The sequence below is a fragment of the Pinus tabuliformis genome, chromosome 9 (genome assembly GCF_031772625.1).
Source record: "Pinus tabuliformis cultivar Carrire ecotype Pingquan chromosome 9, CPIR1, whole genome shotgun sequence".
NCBI lineage: Eukaryota > Viridiplantae > Streptophyta > Pinopsida > Pinales > Pinaceae > Pinus > Pinus tabuliformis.
This window is the reverse complement of record NC_142307.1, coordinates 812,571,845-812,589,957: the sequence shown is the minus strand read 5'-3', so window position 1 is coordinate 812,589,957 and position 18,113 is coordinate 812,571,845.

The following is an 18,113-nucleotide window of genomic DNA, read 5'->3' as shown; positions in this document are numbered from 1 at the left end:
GCAGTAAAGCCTGAGAGGTGAGGAGGTGAAAAATTCCTCAAGGATAGTGATGAATTCATGATGGAATTCGAAGTTTGGTTCAATTTTTTGATCAAAGTAATGGTTTTGATGTGATCGTGGTTTAGTGAGGGTGGAGGCAGTTTAACCTCTGGATTCCCTTAGTTCTTTTTAGATTGGTTTATCCATGATATCCTACAATCATGCTTGGAATATGGCACGGAGGTGACTGGGTGAAAGAAAGATTTGGTTCAGACATGTCTATGGTCAGGTCGTACATGGAAGTCTCGAACCTAGTCAGATATGCCGAAGTTTAATAAAAGCTAAGCTCCCCTTCTTTTGTACTTATTATTATGCGGATTTAATGGTTGATATATCACTATTATTTTCATGCTTTAATGTTGTTTATAAGCATGGCTATATGACTGGTTAGTTTCATGGTTATTTCATGTATTTACTTGTAACATAAAGGATAATGGATGGAATACCTAATTGATGTCATAACAGTTCAAGGGAGAAGGTGGTGATCATTCTTGTCATGTCTCGTAAGAGTTTTCGATCATTCTTGCTCTGTTTGGTATCCTAGACATGTATATTGTATTGATGGCAACTGTTTGACATAATGCTAGTCCCAGTTGGGGATGTTCAGGCCTACTCCTAGAGTAATTTTTTTGTTTATTAGTGTTTTCGTCGTGTGTTTAATGCATTCTAGAATCTACAACGAGTTCTGGGAAGTGGCCGGATTTCTTATCTTGAAAAGTGCCTTAAATCTCATGGACTCTGGCACAAGTCTGCTTGAAATATTCACTAGAGGCAAGAACGAAGACTTGTCGGAGCATCCAGAGCTCTCTGAATGTTGGCATGCCCATAGCATGGGAGAGCCCAAAGTTTTAATAGCTTAAAAACTCAGTGGGACTGAGGGGCATGATAACTGTGTGGTTTGGATGGCTCCTAGGAGTGTTGTTGCTGATGTTGAAGGTATGTTTTATGGGTTTCCATCGATTCCACTTCCTTAAGAATACCTAGGAGGTTGATCATATCATAGTAGCCTCTCATCACACGTTTACCCCAGTTGGTTGGTTACTTGGGTACATATGGGATGAGCGTGTTACAAGAATCATCAATAAGAATTGATGCCTTATCACAATAGTTTCATTATCATCTGTTAAGTTATATATTTATTCAAATTTCATGTAATAATCAAATCATGATGAGATTCATAACCAAAGTTTGTCATGAACCATTCTTATAATCGACATATATCTAAGAGAATAACAAGTGTAGAACAACCATAAAAACCACATATGAACAAGTACATTTACAAATGAAATAAAATAAGAAAACGATTTCTTATTAATTTATTCATAAGCCAACTAAGTTAGGGACTTCCATGAACCACCCAACCCCAGATTGGGTTGAACGAAATCATTCTTTCAGTCAATCACCCCTATGGCATATTCTAAGAAAGAATGTGGACTTACAACAAAACAACCAGGTCTTCCTCAGGCCAGGCTTTACTAAAATCCACCAAGGGATTCGTAGGCCCAAGCCCTCATCTATACAACTAGGATTTACTACAATCCCACCAAGGGATTCTGTTGTATTGTTCAACAAACCCCCCATTTATTATATAATATTTAGTATTGTATTACTAAATGGGGACCCTTTAAAAAAAATTCAAAAAACATAGAAAATAAGAGCTTGCCTTTAAAAACCTTAGATGGAATTAAGATATTAATCCAAGTCACTTTATGACTAAGAATTCTCGCTTTATCACAAATCGCAGGATCCCAACGTAGAAGAGGTTATTCATGAGTCAAAGTCTACGAAATGTGATAAAGGAACCCCCTTTGAAGATCGAAGGTAGTGTTAAACTCTTTTATAAACCTTAAGTCTTAGAGTATTCTTTATAATATAAAGTAATTCTCGCATCGCGACTTTCACAAAGGGGCAAACGTTCAAACCATAAAATCAGTGAGCTGTGATATAGTCCAGACCCAATGAAATAATAAAAATTGTTATAACTTGAATCATGTCTGACCTATCATGAATATCTATTTCAATGGAATAATCATCAGTTTAAGGAAAAAGTACTTGAAAGAGTTAAAATGATGCCTCTCATCACAAATAAAAAAAATACAAAAGCGACTTTGAATTGGTCTATTTTACATAACCCGACATCATTAATTTGTGATATCATAATAAATCCATTTATTGCGATCACTTGATCGGTATCGCACATAAAACATGCCAATCTAAAATATCATTAACAACTTTCGATGCGATGGTTTGATGAGGCATAAATAAAATCACATGTAGGCCTTAATGAATAGTTAATATGGTTTAACCACATTTACCCATTTCACGGCTCAAGAAGATTGATATCTTTTTTACTTGTCTCGAAATAAAAGATTCATCTCTACATTGTTTCAGAGTTTACTATGTTCTCATTTTTCCACTTTCATTGTCGCTCTATGTTTCATGATGTTTTTTCCATTACCAAAATTTCAAGAAATTTCCAAAGAAAACAATGCTCAGGAAAATGGCTAAGAAAGGAAAGAAGATTTCATAAGCTACTACATCTGAAGATTCAAACATGCTTCCACTATTCTCTAATACTACATGCAACAAGGATGGCAGAATGACCTGATGGGAAGAAATGTAAAATATATTGGAGGAATAAAAACCAAGGGTCCTGGTGACTAAAACAACAACAGATGTCGAGGTCTCATCCGATGCCTATTATTTTGAAGAAACATCTTCTTTCCTGCATAGAATAGCTAAAAGGCATAAAGTATTGCCATACATTGAGATGGTAAGATGGATCATTGATAATGTGGACATTTTAGATAGAATATCCATGAATTCCAAGCATGAAGTCATGGGGCGATTTACTCCAAATAATCTATGGCGAATGTATCATCTGCCACAACCACAGAAGGTATATGAGAAAGCCTTAATTGAGCACTTCATGAAAGAAAATGAAGACTTGATGGACAACATGCAGAATTAGAGCTTTGGCTCAAGCAAATTCAAGCAGGAGAAAACCGGTATGTACCCAATTGCACCTCTGTCATCCCCGCATAATTTTGTAGACATAATGTCATGTAGACTATTTGGAAATGCAAACAATATGAAGTTTTCTATTTAATGGGTTCCATTAATTGATGCGGCTGTTAATTCGACCATTATGAACTAGAGTCACACTTTATCAGATAATTTGGCTATGTCCATTAGAGAATACAAACAAAACAGAATTATCACCTCTCGGGTTATCTCTCCTTTTTATATGAGCGCGTATGTGGTGCAGGCGATATTTTTATGTTCAAATTTTCCAAACATGTGCTGAAAATGGACTCTAAAGGATGAGACTCCTATCCATGTCTATCATAAGGTTTTGTTGGAATCACAATTTAGCTCCCATTTTTACAAAATATGTCATGGCATTATGTTACGAATTCACCAAACTATTTTTGATAAGAAAGCCCCCAGGCTATCAGAGGAAGCTAAAACAAACATCTTGCCGGTGGAAAGATGGTTTGGCAAAGAGTCATTTACTTATGTCAGATTTTTTAGGAGTATCACAACTCCTCATGTTCTTCCATTGCATGTTCCTAATGGGGGGATGGTATTACCAAAACCCTCAAAGAAATGAAGAAATCTATCTGGCCTACATTCTCGGTGCAATGTGGTGCTTTTGCATTAGATGATTTTGCACATGCGACAAAGGAGATATAAAATATCACATCCTTGAATCTAGCTACTGTGTCAAGCAGGCAGTACGACCCTAACAAGGTCGCCTAGAACTTCACTGATATGGTTAAAATTAGAAAATTTACTCATGAGAACGATGATTTCAATAATCTCTTCGAGTCAGCTGAAAGATTTTTGCGGGTCTTACATTTGGCATCGATAAAAATGAGTGTAGTAGACCTCGACCACTTCCATATATATAGGAACAAAAGGATAACAAAGGTCACTTTAGACCTATTGCAGATTAGAGAAACAAGTAAAAAAAGAGAACCCACTCGCACCATAATCCTGGAGGAAGGCTCTAAGCATAATTATGATAGGGAATCTCAAGGGAAATTGGTTGAAAGTTTAGAATATTCTGAACACCAATCTCGAAATACATAAGCAAGCCCCAAGAAAAACCCTGAGAAGGACACCAAGAAAAGTGTTGAAGAAATGGCTAAAAAGGTCTTGACTAAGGAACATATGGAGAATGACTCCACACAAATTCATGCAGAAAATACCAAAGTGATTGATTCAGATCAAGAATGGGAGACGAGTCTTGAAGGAAAATTTGGATTTTAGACCCCTCAATAGAATTAGCAAGTCATAAGCACGGAGACAAAAATACAAGGGGTTACAAATAATGAAGATATTGAAATCATTCCAACCTACCTAACTTCAGGGATTGTTATAAATATTGAGGAAATACTCCCACTAGATATATTCTGTAGCCCAACGCATAAGGCTATAGTGAAGAGGAAAATAAAGAAGAGGAAATTGGATACATCATCAGCAAGAATTCTTGAAAATGAATCGATTGAGGTAGTATGGAAAGATACCCCCATCGATCCAATAGAAAACCTTACTAAGCTATCACAATTTATAGGTGATTATGCAACTGTGACAATTGATAAGGAAACCGAAGTCCAGCTTTTGCTCAAAGAAAAAGAATAAAGAATTAAGTTGTTGGAACAACAATTAGACCTAGAGAGACAAAGAAGTAATAGACAAGTAGAGACACAGATGGCACTACTATAGAAAGATTTTGAACATATGAGATTAGAGCATCAAGTAGACATTGTAGAAAAGGATTCACAAATTAATCAAATGAAGACTATAATAGATAAAGTCATAGACAACCCTCAAACAAAGGAATTTATTAAGGAAGCACTGGAACTAAATTCTCTTTCATCACAAGAACAAGAAGTATTCTACCAGAAAATATCATTGACCAATCCATATTGTGAAATAAGTGATGCATTAGCCAATCAAGTGACTCATAAGAGATTAGAATATGAAGAGGTCAATAAGAGAATTTCAGAGTTTATTTCTTGGTAGGAATCAGAAGAAGGTAGAAAGGCCAACTTGCCAAAGATCGAGGAGTCCCACAAGGATATTCTATTCATTGATTGGGACATACAACTAAAACATGAAAAAATGACAACGGCTAGAGCAGCTAGCACAACAAATAATATAATTGAAGTTGTGATTGAAAACATTCATAGTTTCAATCTCATTAAAGAATGGAAGCCAAAATTTCTTCCAGACTTTAATTAGTTAAATAAATAGTGGAAAGAGACTACCAAAACAAAAGAAAAGGTAATAAAAAAACTATCTAAGCTTGACTGGGAAACTTACTGGCAGTTTCTGGTGAAACCGCACAGTCAATGGATGACTCTATATTGTCTAACAAATTCCACTCAAAAGATGTTGCCACCACTCTCTGATGATGTATTTATGAGGAAATTAAGATCTATAATTGGCCAGACACGTAGGTGAAGCTGATGACAGATATCTGTAAATTGAAGGACCAAATGGCTCATTAAAACCATTCAAGTTGGAAAATATTGTCATCTTTTTTATTTATATTTTAGTTTTTATTTTACTTATTCCGAGGAAGTTTGTTTGAAACCTCCTCATCTTTTTGTGTAATAATCTACTTTTGATACATATTTTGTATTATTTAAACCTCACTCATGCATTTAGAGAGGGGTCCAGAATTTTATCAAGAACACTTTGCAAAGGCTTGCACTTTTGTACTTTTGTGACTGTCTTGACAAAATAATTGGAACAAGGTCTTGATTTTCATATAAATTGGAGCATACTCTACTGAATTAGTACTTTTGTACTCTTAGAGTATATTTAGTTGAAAGGAAGCAATCAATATTGCTTACTTCATAAGTACAACCTCTCATATATGGTACTTCTATCTTTATAGTTGAGTTTTGTTTATGAATTAGCAGTGATCTCTTTTTATATTGTATTATTTATGAAATCTGAGCTACACTTTGACATTATAGCACTTTTGTATAATGTTTTAGCTATAATTCCTTATTAAGTACACGAGATATTGAAATATGCGATATAGTTTTCACAATTATTTTTCCCAATTATTTAGTCAAAATAATTATCATTAATGATTTCATATCTTATAGAAATTGAATGATATTTATTACCCATTTCTCTAAGATATATTTGTAGATCATATGATTTAAGTTATTCCCTGGGTATATAGTAAGAAAAATGTTAGAATAGATACCTCCATGTGTTTGTTATTTAATTAGATAATTTTAGTTAGGTCATTTCCCATAATACCTTAATTCAAACCACAATCATCATCATATCAATTATTGCTGTGAGACTGGTGCCATTATCCCCAGTTGGAGCCACCATATCAAAGCGAAAAGGAGTTGCTTCCAAGGTCTAGACCGGGTGGTTATCCCCCATGTTTTGTAACAAAATTTTGAGGCTGCAACATTTTGGTGCTAGAATGAGGGCCATGACTGTGAATGGAAAAGAGGATTGATAACAAATCAAAAGGCCATCCTAAGAGTCATTCCCCATTTAGATATCCTCCAACTTCTAGATCCCCATATAGAACTACAATGCTAAGATTAGAAGTCGAGAAAACCTCTCCAAAATTTCCTAGTGAAACTTAGAGAAAACCTTCCTCAAATTACAACCCTAAATCCTTAGAAGTTCAGACTTTCATAGAGAATTTAGAGAAAATATTTATTTCAAATGAAAAGTCTACCAAATCTCAGTCATCTGAAGGAATTTTTTCCTATGTTCTACAAGCAAGATGATTCTTGACTCATTCTCAAAGTGAGAAGACTGAAATTCCTTCTTTTTAATTCCACATTCCTTCCTTCCAAAAGAAAACCAAGAAATATGAATCTCCACTAGCGAGGTTTTATCCAATTCTCCACCTCAAAATCCTTCATTCCTTCCAGTCATTCCAACAGCTTCCATTCCAACTACTGGTGCAAGTTCTTCTAGTCCAAGCACCCAATTTTCCTCTTCTTCAACTCAAACTCCACCCATATCCTCATCCACTCAGAACCCTCCTATCATCTCATCCACCCAAAGTCCAATGGCAGGACAACAACCACCACCACAAGTAAGACCATGGAATAATCCATGCACTGTAGAAATGGCAGCTCCTATTCAACCTCTTTAGGGAAAATTTTAAGAACCCCCCCTAAATTTATATGTATAATAAATGGGCAAATATCCATGGTATATATGAAAAATGGAAGGCGATTTTATCAATAATATAATATGTATATATAATTTTTTGGCGAATCTCTCAGCAGGCATGGTGAATATTTTACTCAATTATAAAATCTTGTAAGATCTTGGTATTACCATGGGTCAATACCATGGGTTATTATAAACCTGGAGCTTAAAAGTTACTGTTAGTAATTTATAAAAATTAATAAAATTAATAGTTGATTTTTATTTTATTTTTTATTTTAACCAAGCTAAAATGTTTAACATACATTAAATTACAACATCCATTTTTTCACTCTATGCTAGTTTGCATATCACGATATTTGATACCTCTTGGGGGTTAGTAGATCCAGAGTAAAGATGGATCTATGCTGGTTTAATTCCCCCATTTAAATAGGCTACATTCCAGGTGAATACCATGGGTCAATACCATGTGCCATTTTGGTGAATACCATGGTTCAATATCAGGTGCCATTTTGGTGAATACCATGGGTCAATACAATGTGCCATTTTTATTTTTATTAATACTAATATTAGGGTTAATAATGTTTTTTTTGCATGGTATTAATAACAATCTAGACCATGGTATTTGTCCCATAGTATTTTGTCCATAGGTTTCACCTAAATATAACACATTTTTTGAGTGTTCATAAATATAAGGTGACTTATGGAGTAAATATAAAAGAATGTTTTATTTGCTTACCATACCTCTCGTTTATTTATATTTTTATTAATTTACCATACCTCTTTTACAAATATGGTATTTGGCCCATAGGATTCACTTAAATAAAACCTCTTTCTTGAGCCTTCATAAATAAAACGAGGGTTATGGACTAAATATAAAAAGAGGTTTTATTTATTTACCATACGTCTAGTTTATTTATATTTTTATTTATTTACCATACCTTTTGAGTAAGTATAAAAAGAGGTTTTATTTATTTACCATACCTCCACTTTACTTATATTTTTATTTGTTTACACCCTTGCATGTATACAAGGTGACTTATGGAGTAAATATAAAAAATGTTCTATTTATTTACCATACCTCTCATTTATTTATATTTTTATTAATTTACCATACCGCTTTTATAAATATGGTATTTGGCCCATAGGATTCACTTAAATAAAACCTATTCTTGAAAATGGGTGAATGGATTCACTTAAGTAAAATCTATTCTTGAAAATGGGCGAATGGAAGGTTGTAACTCCTAATTTCAAGGGCTAAATTTACCTTTTTTACCCTCTCCCTTAAAATAAGGTGGGCTATTTGAGGTGATTTGTAAAAATGTACTATGATACAAATTATTCGCCCACTAAAAATTTAAAACCCCTTAATTTTGCCAAAGGGCGAAAATTCACCCCTAAAATTTTCTGTGAACCTCTTCCTAAGAATCATGAAAGATGGTTGCCCACATTTAATCCTAATGATGAACTACCAGTTGAGGAACATCTCCATAACTATATGCTCACCATCAATTCAAATGAAGTCGATGAAGAAGACTATGTAGTCAAATTATTTCCTTATAATCTTATAGGATTGATACGATCCTGGTACTTTTCGTTGCCCCCTCGCTCCATAACTAGCTGGGATATATTTGAAGAAAAATTCCTAGCTAAGTTTAGAGATGGTAGAACCAATGTATCGCTCATCAATGAATTGTCCAATCTAAAGGCTAAGACGGGAGTAAAGGTAAAAGATTTCAACTCCAGATTCAACAAACTACTCAATAAAATTCCAACTGCATTAGCCCCTAGTGTTGATGTTCAAATTAAGGAATACCTTCCACTACCTTTCTGGACATCTTATGAATTATCAATCATTAGTCCAAGATCTTACATCACATTTTTTGGCATTTAATATTTCTCCTGTACCTAGACCACAAAATGCCAGTGCTGATATCTTAGCTAATGTTGCATCAAAACTCATAACATCTGAGGATTATAGTGTTGATATATTTTCCATTGAATTAAATTTTAGACAATCCATTCCTGACAATGTCACTAATTGGCGAGTCTTCAACTATGATTATGATATTGTAAATTTTCTAACATCAAAGGGGTCATACAACGACCAAATCATAGATGAAAATGAGCACGCCATTTAGTTAAAGAAGAACATTGATGAAAATCAAATACCCAAATATGTAGTCAATTTAGAAGGTATTTATGATCTCAAAGACAGATTTAAGAAGGTAACTAATGCCAAAATCCAAAGCTCAACCCTAAGATTTGAATTAGTGAAGCTTTGAACTGATGACAAGCCTCGAAACATTAATCTAGGTCTCGATCTATCCTCTAATGAAACATCATCATTCATTCAATTGTTAAAGACATACAAAAGTATCTTTGCCTGGGATTATTTTGATCTAAAAAATTATGATACCTCTGTCATATAGCACACCATTCCTATGATCTCTAATGATAAACCAATGCAACGAAAACTAAGGAAAATTCACCTGAACCTCAAAATTCAAATCAAATCGGAGTTGAATAAACTCCTTAAGGCCAAAATCATATTTCTGATTAGAGATTCGAAATGGGTGTTCAATTTAGTGCCTGTTAGGAAAAAGAATGGAGACATTCGTATATGTATATATTTTATAAATTTAAACAAAACATGTCAGAAAGACAACTTTCCACTGCCAACCATGGAACAAGTGTTGCAGTCAGCAACTGGATCTGAGCTCATGTCGTTTCTTGATGGATTTTTGGGATATAATCAAATCTTGGTCCATCAAGATAAAAGATTGAAAACCACATTCAGAACTAAATGGGGTACATATGCTTATCAAAAAATGCCTTCTAGTTTGATTAATGCAAGTGCCACATTTCAAAGAGTTGTGGATATAGCCTTAAAAGGACTCATTAACAAATCAGTCGTTATTTACCTGGATTATATCACTATCTATTCCAGGAAGAGACACATCCATTTAAACGGCCTTAAGAAGATCTTTGAATGATGCAAAAAATATGGGATCTTGCTCAATCCAAAGAAGTCATATTTTGTCTTAAGTGAAGGTAAGATTTTAGGATTTATCGTATCATAAAAAGGGTATTTATATCGATCCAGAAAGGATTAAGGAAATTGAGAAAATATCCTTACCCCGTAATAAGAAATCAATGCAGTCTTTCCTTAGTTAGATAAATTTTGTAGAAATATTTGTCCCTGACTTTTCACAAATATTTTTACCTTTACAGTCAATGATTAAGAAAATTTAGTTTTCAAGTGGGGTCACAATGAAAGAGAAGAATTTGATTTAATCAAACAAGCTATTATCAACGCTCCCTCCATGACAACTCCCAATTTTTCGAATCATTTTGTTTTATACACATTTGCGTTAGAAACGTCATATGCTATTGTTTTGACATAACTCAATGATTAACAGATAGAAGCACCGATCTCGTTTTCTAGTTCAAATCTACAAGGTGCCGAATTAAATTACTCCACTGTGGAAAAATAGGCCTTTCTTGGTTTTAAGTCAATAAAGTATTTCAAACCATTTCTCCTTAAAACTCACACCAAAATCATATTTCCTTTCTTAGTAGTAAGGAAATTACTTGTGCAAAGGGAAGTAGGAGAAAAAAGGGCCAACTAGGTAACTGCACTGCAAGAATATGATATCAAAATTAGACCAGCTAAAATTATTAGCATCAAGGTTTTTGCAGAATGTTAGCTGGAGCACCCAACTTACCATCATATGGAGATTCAGGTGATGGTGTACAAATATTGTAGGTAAGCCTCAACCATAATGAATCTCAATATGTTGATCTCATCTTTTATTTAAAAAATGGATATGCCCCTATGCAACTTAGTTGCAAAAGAAAGAGGCCTTTGAGATTGAAAGCAAAGAAATACGAAATCGTCAATGATGTTTTATTTAGAAAAAATTATGACTCTGTTATGCTAAGGTGGATTGAAAAATATGACGCAGAAAAGGTCTTGTAGGAACTCCATGATGGACTAGCTGGTGGACATTTTGGATGAGACAAAACAACACATAAAATCTTGCATATTGGCTGTTATTGGCCAACCTTGTTCAAGGACGCACACAAATATGTAAGCAAGTTCAAAACCTGTCAAACTGCTACTGGACAACAAAGGAAACCTGCATTTCCATTACAACCAGTCAACATTGAACAACCATTTGAGCAATGGGGACTAGACATAATAAGGGATATCATTCCTCACTCTTCAAAGAAACATAGATACATCCTTACAACAGCTAATTACTTTACTTAATGGGTGGAAGAAATTCCACTAAAGGTAGCCAATTTTGAGAACATTATCAAATTTATTGATCAATTTATCATTACCAGATTTGGCCTACTGATTGCCCTGATGTTTGAAAATTCATCGTACCTCACAGGAAACACTATGAAAAATTTGTCTCTGAAAAGAGGTTTCAAAATTAAGTATTTTTCTAACTATTATCGTCAAGGAAATGGTTTATCAGAATCAACCAATAAAAACCTCATTACTATCATTAAACGAACTATTGATCAGAGTCAAAGAAATTGGCATAAATCTCCAACATTTTCTCTATGGGAAGAATGGATAACACAGAAAGCCTCAATAGGCACTTCTCCATTTAATCTGGTCTATGGGAAATAATTTTTTCTTCCTCCAAATATATCTATTCCCTCTCTAGCCCTAGTTTAATTTATTGAAGAAACTCGTTCTTCTTCTTTGCAATTAAGGAAATCACAAATCCTCAAACTTGAAGAAGAAAGAGTGAAAGCCAAAATCATTCATGCCCATCATCAACAGTTAGTTAAATCTTCCTTTGATGCAAATTATCTTAGCTCAAAATCACTTCAACTTGGAGACCTTGTATTGAAGTGGGATAAAGCACATAAGGAGAAATGTAAGCATACCAAATTCCAAAGAATGTGCCTTGGACCATTTCAAATTACAGAACAAATCGGCCCATCAACATTTATATTGCAATATTTATCAGGCAAGAGAGATTCTCTGGATGTGAATGGGTGGATTTTGAAAACATATTTTTCATAGGAGACAACCTCTTCTATCCCCTGTACACTACCACCTTTACCTTTCCTAAGAAAATTAAAGTTAAATAGTATAACTACTGGCCTTACAATAAAATCTCTTGAAATATTTTGATTTTTCGCTTTTATAAGTGGAGATTGTTAAGGAAATAATTATAACATTTGAAAATTAGCTAAGTTCTATCTCTCCAAAATTTTCTTTTTCCCACCAAAATTATTTATTCTTTGAGAAACCTCCAACTTTATTAAAAAAAAAATTCTACTATGAGTCAAGAAAGGTATATTTAACAAAGTAAAGACTCTTTGCAGATAAGCATCTTCAACTCTATAATTGTCATCTAAAATGCTTAAGGAGCCAATGGTTCTCCCCATCCAATAAACTTTTGTCCTTTTAGAGTGTAATTCTAAAATATACTAAAACTTAAAAGATAAGAGGTTTGATCAAGAGCCTTCTTACCATGTTCATTGGGAAATAATAGACTGATATTTCCAATACTGCATACCAAAATAGAGTAATGGATTGATATTATTTTAATATTACGGCAAGGGGTCTTATCACGAGCCATCTTGTTCAGTTGAATTACAACCGGTGAATGGCATTGTCACTATTTGGCCACCAAACTAAGACAATGACTTTTAAGTAATAAAAATAAAATTTTGCAAAAAAATAAACTATTTAAAAAAGAAAAGGAAAATAAGTATATGATTTTGGGCTTATCTCTAAACTGCACTCTTATCTGGATGGGACAGTGTATCATTGTTGGTTAAAAGGTAACCTTGTCGAGGCTATGGATGCTTGTTGGCAGCAGAGGCTATACCTGTAACAAATGAGTACATTTAAAAGCTGATCTACAAAAGCCCCCTACTTTATTTTTAAACTAAGCAAATACTGATATAGACAAAATAATTTTCATTTTTAAGAGGATATCAAATGAGTTTTAATTAGGTGAGTTTGTTTTTATTCATAGAAATGTTAGTTATCTTAAAATTCATGCAGTCCCTATTTCCTGAACTATCTTTACTTTGAAAGTTTGAGAATTTTCAAAATTATCAGAGATAACTAGTTATTCCAGTGAATCGCCAATTGTTGTATTGTTCAACAACCCCCCCATTTATTATGTAATAGTTGGTATTGTATTATTAAATGGGGACCCTTCAAAAAAATAAAAAAACTTAGAAAATGAGAGGTTACCTTTAAAACCATTCGGAATAAAACCTTAGATGGACTTAAGATATTAATCCAAGTCACTATATGACAAAGCATTCTCGCTTTATCACAAATCGCATTATCCCAAAGTAACAAAGGTTATTCATGAGTCAAAGTCTATGGAACACGATAAAAGAACCCTGTTTGAAGACCGAAGGTAGCGATAAACTTTTTCTTAAACCTTAAGGCTTAGAGTATTCTTTATAATGTAAAGTACTTATCACATCACGGCTCTCACAAAGGCACAAACATTCAAACCATAAAAACTACGAATTGTGATATGGTTTGGACCCAACGAAATAATAAAAATTGTTATAACTTGAATCAAGTCTAACCTATCACAAATATTTGTTTCAATGGAATAGTCATCCGTTTAGGGAAAAAGCGCTTGAAAAAGTTAAAAGCATGGTTCTCATCGCAAATCACAAAAATACCAAAGCAACTTTGAATTGTTCTATTCCACATAACCCGACATCACCAAATTATGATATTGCGATAAAGAAATTTATCACAATTGATTGGTCAGTATCGCATTTAAAAGAAGCCAATTTGAAATATCATTTAAAACTTGTGATTCGATGGTTTGATGAGGCATAAAGAAAAGCACATGTAGGATTTAATGAGTAGTTAATAAGGTTTAACGCATTTACTCTTTTCACGGCTCGAGAATATTGACATATTTGTTACTCGTCTTTAAATAAAAGCTTCATCTTTACATCGTTTTAGAGTTTACTATGTTATCGTGTTTCTTCTTTCATTACCACTTTGCGTTTCATTTTGTTTTGTCCATTGCCAAGATTTTAGGAAATTTCCAAGGAAAACAATGCTCAGGAAAATGTCTGTGAAAGGAAAGGAGATTGCAGAGGCTACCGCGTTTGAAGATTCAGACATGCTTCCACTATTGTCTGATACTACATGCAACAAGGATGGTGGAACTATCTCATGGGAAGCAATGTACGATCTATTGGATGAAGAAAACCCAAGGTCCTAGTGACTAAAGCAACAACATATGTTGAGGTCGAATTCGAGACTTATTATTTTGAATCAACATGTTCTTTCCTGCATAGGATAACTGCATGGCCTAAAATATTTCCATACATTGATATGGTACGATGGATCATCGATGATGTGGAAATTTCAAACAAAACATTTAGGAATTCCAAGCACGAGGTCATTGGGCCATTTACTCCAGATAATCTATGATGAATCTATCATCTTCTAGAACCACAAAAGCTATATGACAAAGCCTTCATTGAGCACTTCACGAAAGAAAATGAAGACCCGGTGGACAACATGCAGAATTGGATGTCTGGCTCGAACAAATTCAAGCGAGAGAAAACTAGTATGTACCCAACTGCACCTCTGTCAACCATGCGTAATTTTGCAGCCGCAATGTTGTACAGACTATTTGGAAAGGAAGACAATATCAAGTTTTCTATTGAATGGGTTCCATTAATTGATGCGGTTGTTAATTCTATCATTATGAACTGGAGAATTATTTTATCAAATAATTTGGTTATGTTAATTGGAGAATACAGACAGAATATAATTATCACCTCTCGGGTTATCCCTCCTTTTTATATGAGTGGATATGTGATCGGTGCTATATGTTTCTATTCAAATTTTCCAAACATGGGTTGGATATGGAATCTACATTACCCTACTCCTATCCATGTTGGTCATATGGTTTTGTGGGAATCACAGTTTAAGTCCCACTTTTACAAAACCTGTCATGGCGTTATGTTACCAATTCGCCAAACTATTTTTTGATAAGAATGGCCCCAGGCTATTAGGGGAAGCTAAAACAAGCATCTTACTGGCAGAAAGATGGTTTGGCAAAGAATCACTTACTTATGTCAGAGTTTTTAGGAGTATCACAGCTCCTCATGTTCTTCCATTATATGTTCATGATAAGTTATTGGAAAGATAAATTGCCTATTAAACAGTGCGGGATGTATTATCAAAACCATCAAAGAAATGAAGAAATCTATCTGGCCTAGCTTCCCAGTGCAATGTGGTGCTTTTGCATTACATGATTTTGGGCATGCGACAAAGGAGATACAAAATATCACATCCCTAAATTTGGATATTGTGCCAGACAGACAGTACGACCCTAAGAATGTCCCCCACAACTTCATTGCTATGGGTAAAATTAGATAATCTACTCATGAGAATGATGATTTTGTTGATCTTAAGTCAGCTGAAATATTTTTTCAGGTATTACATTTGGCATCCATAACACTAATCCCAACATACGTCAACCGCTTCCATATATATGGAAACAGAAGGCTAATAAAGTTCCCTTTGGACCTATTGCAATTTGAATAAATAAGTAAGCAAAGAGAAACCACTCCCAGCGTAAACCTAGAGGAAGGTTCTAACCATAATTCTGATAGGGAATCTCAAGGGAAATCGATTCAAAATTTAGAAACTTTTGAACACCATTCTCAAAATATTGAAGAAAACCCAAAGAAAAACTCTGAGAATGTCACCGAGAAAACTGATCAAGGAACAACCAAAAATGTCTCAACTAAGGAACACATGGAGACTAACTCCACACAAGTTCATGCAAAAAAGACCAAAGTCATTGATTTGGATCAACAATGGGAGAAATTTAACGCAAATATCCAAGTACAGTAAACAGAGACAAGTCTTGAAGGAACGCTTAGATTTGAGACCCCTCAATTGACTCAGTAGGTCATAAGCATGGAGACAAGAATACAAGGGGTTACAACTACTGTAGATATTAAAATCTTCCCAGCCTATCCAGCTTTGGAGATTGTTCTAAAAATTGAGGAAGTACGCACAATAGATATATTCTATAGCTCAACACATAGGGATGTAGTCAAATGTAAATGAAATAAGAGGAAGTTGTATACATCAGTAGCACTGATTCTTGAAAATGACTTAATGGAGGTAGTATGGAAAGATACCTCCATCGATCCAACAAAAAATCTTACTAAGCTATCACTATTTGTAGGTGCTTATGCAACTAGGACAGTTGATAAGGTAGCCAAAGTTAGTCTTTTCCTTAAAGAAAAAGAAGAAAGAATTAAGTTCTTGGAACAAAAACTTGACCTGGAGAGACAAAGCACTAACAGACAAGCAAAGACACAGATGGCACAACTAATGAATGATTTTTAACAGATGATATTACAACATCTAGTAGACATCACAAAAAAGGATTCACAAACTAATCAATTGCAGACTATAATAGAAAAACTCAGAGACAACCCTCAAATAGAGGAATTTATTAAAGAAGCACTTGAACTAAACCCTCTGTTATCACATAAAAAAGAAGTATTTTTCCAAAGAATCTCATTGATCAATCCATATTGTGAAATAAGTGACGCATTAGCCAATCAAATGATTGATAAGAGATTAGAATATGAAGAGGTCAATAAGAGAATTTTAGAGTTTATTTCTCGCAGGAATAATAAGAAGGTAGAAGGGCCGACCTAACAAAGATTGAGGAGTCCCACAAGGATATTCTATTCACTGATTGGGACATACAACTGAAATAGGTAGAAATGACAATGGTTAGAGCAGCGAGCATAGCAAATAATATAATTGAAGTTGTGATTGAAAACCTTCATAGTGTCAATTTCGTCAAAGAATGCAAGCCAAAAATTCTCCCAGACTTCAAATAGTTAGAGAAACGGTGGAAAGAGACCACCAAAATGAAAGAAAAAGTAATCAATAAACTATCTAAGCTTGACCAGGAAACTTACTAGTAGTTTCTGGTGAAACCGCACAACTAATGGATGACTTTGCATTGTCTAAAAAATTCCACTCAAAATATGGTCCCACCACTCTCCCATGTTGTATTTATAAGGAAATTAAGATCTAGAATCATCCAGCCACCCCAGGTGAAGCCGATGACAAATATCAGTGAACTGAAGGATCGAATGGCTTATTAGAACCATTCAAGTTGTAAAAGCTCATCATCATTTTTATTTCTATTTTATTTTTTATTTTACTTATTCTGAGGAGAGTTTTTTGAAACCTCCTCAGCTTTTTGTGTAATAATCTATTTTTCATACGTATATTGTATTATTTAGACCTATCTCATGCATTTAGAGAGGGGTGTAGAATTTTATCAAGAACGGTTTGCAAAGGCTTACACTTTTGTACTTTTGTGATTGTATTGACGAAATAATTGGAACACGGTCTTGATTTTCTTAGAAATTGAAGCATTCTCTACTGAATTTGCACTTTTGTACTCTTAGAGTATATTTAGTTGAAAGGAAGAAAATCAATATTGCTGACTTCATCAGTGGAACCTCTCATATCTGGTACTTCTATCCTTACGGTTGAGTTATGTTTATGAATTAGAAGTAATCTCTTTTTATATTGTATTATTTCTGAAATATGAGCTACAGTTTGACATTATAACACTTTTGTAAAATGTTTTATCTATAATTCCTTATTAAGTACATGAGAAATTGATATATGTGATATATTTTTCACAATTATTTTGCGTAACTATTTAGTCAAAATAAATATCATTAATGATTTCATCTCTTATAGAAATTGAATGATATTGATTACCTATTTCCCTAAGATATCTTTGTAGATCACATGATTTAAGTTATTCCCTAGGTATATATTAAGATAAATGTTTGAATAGTTAGTTGCATGTGTTTTTTTT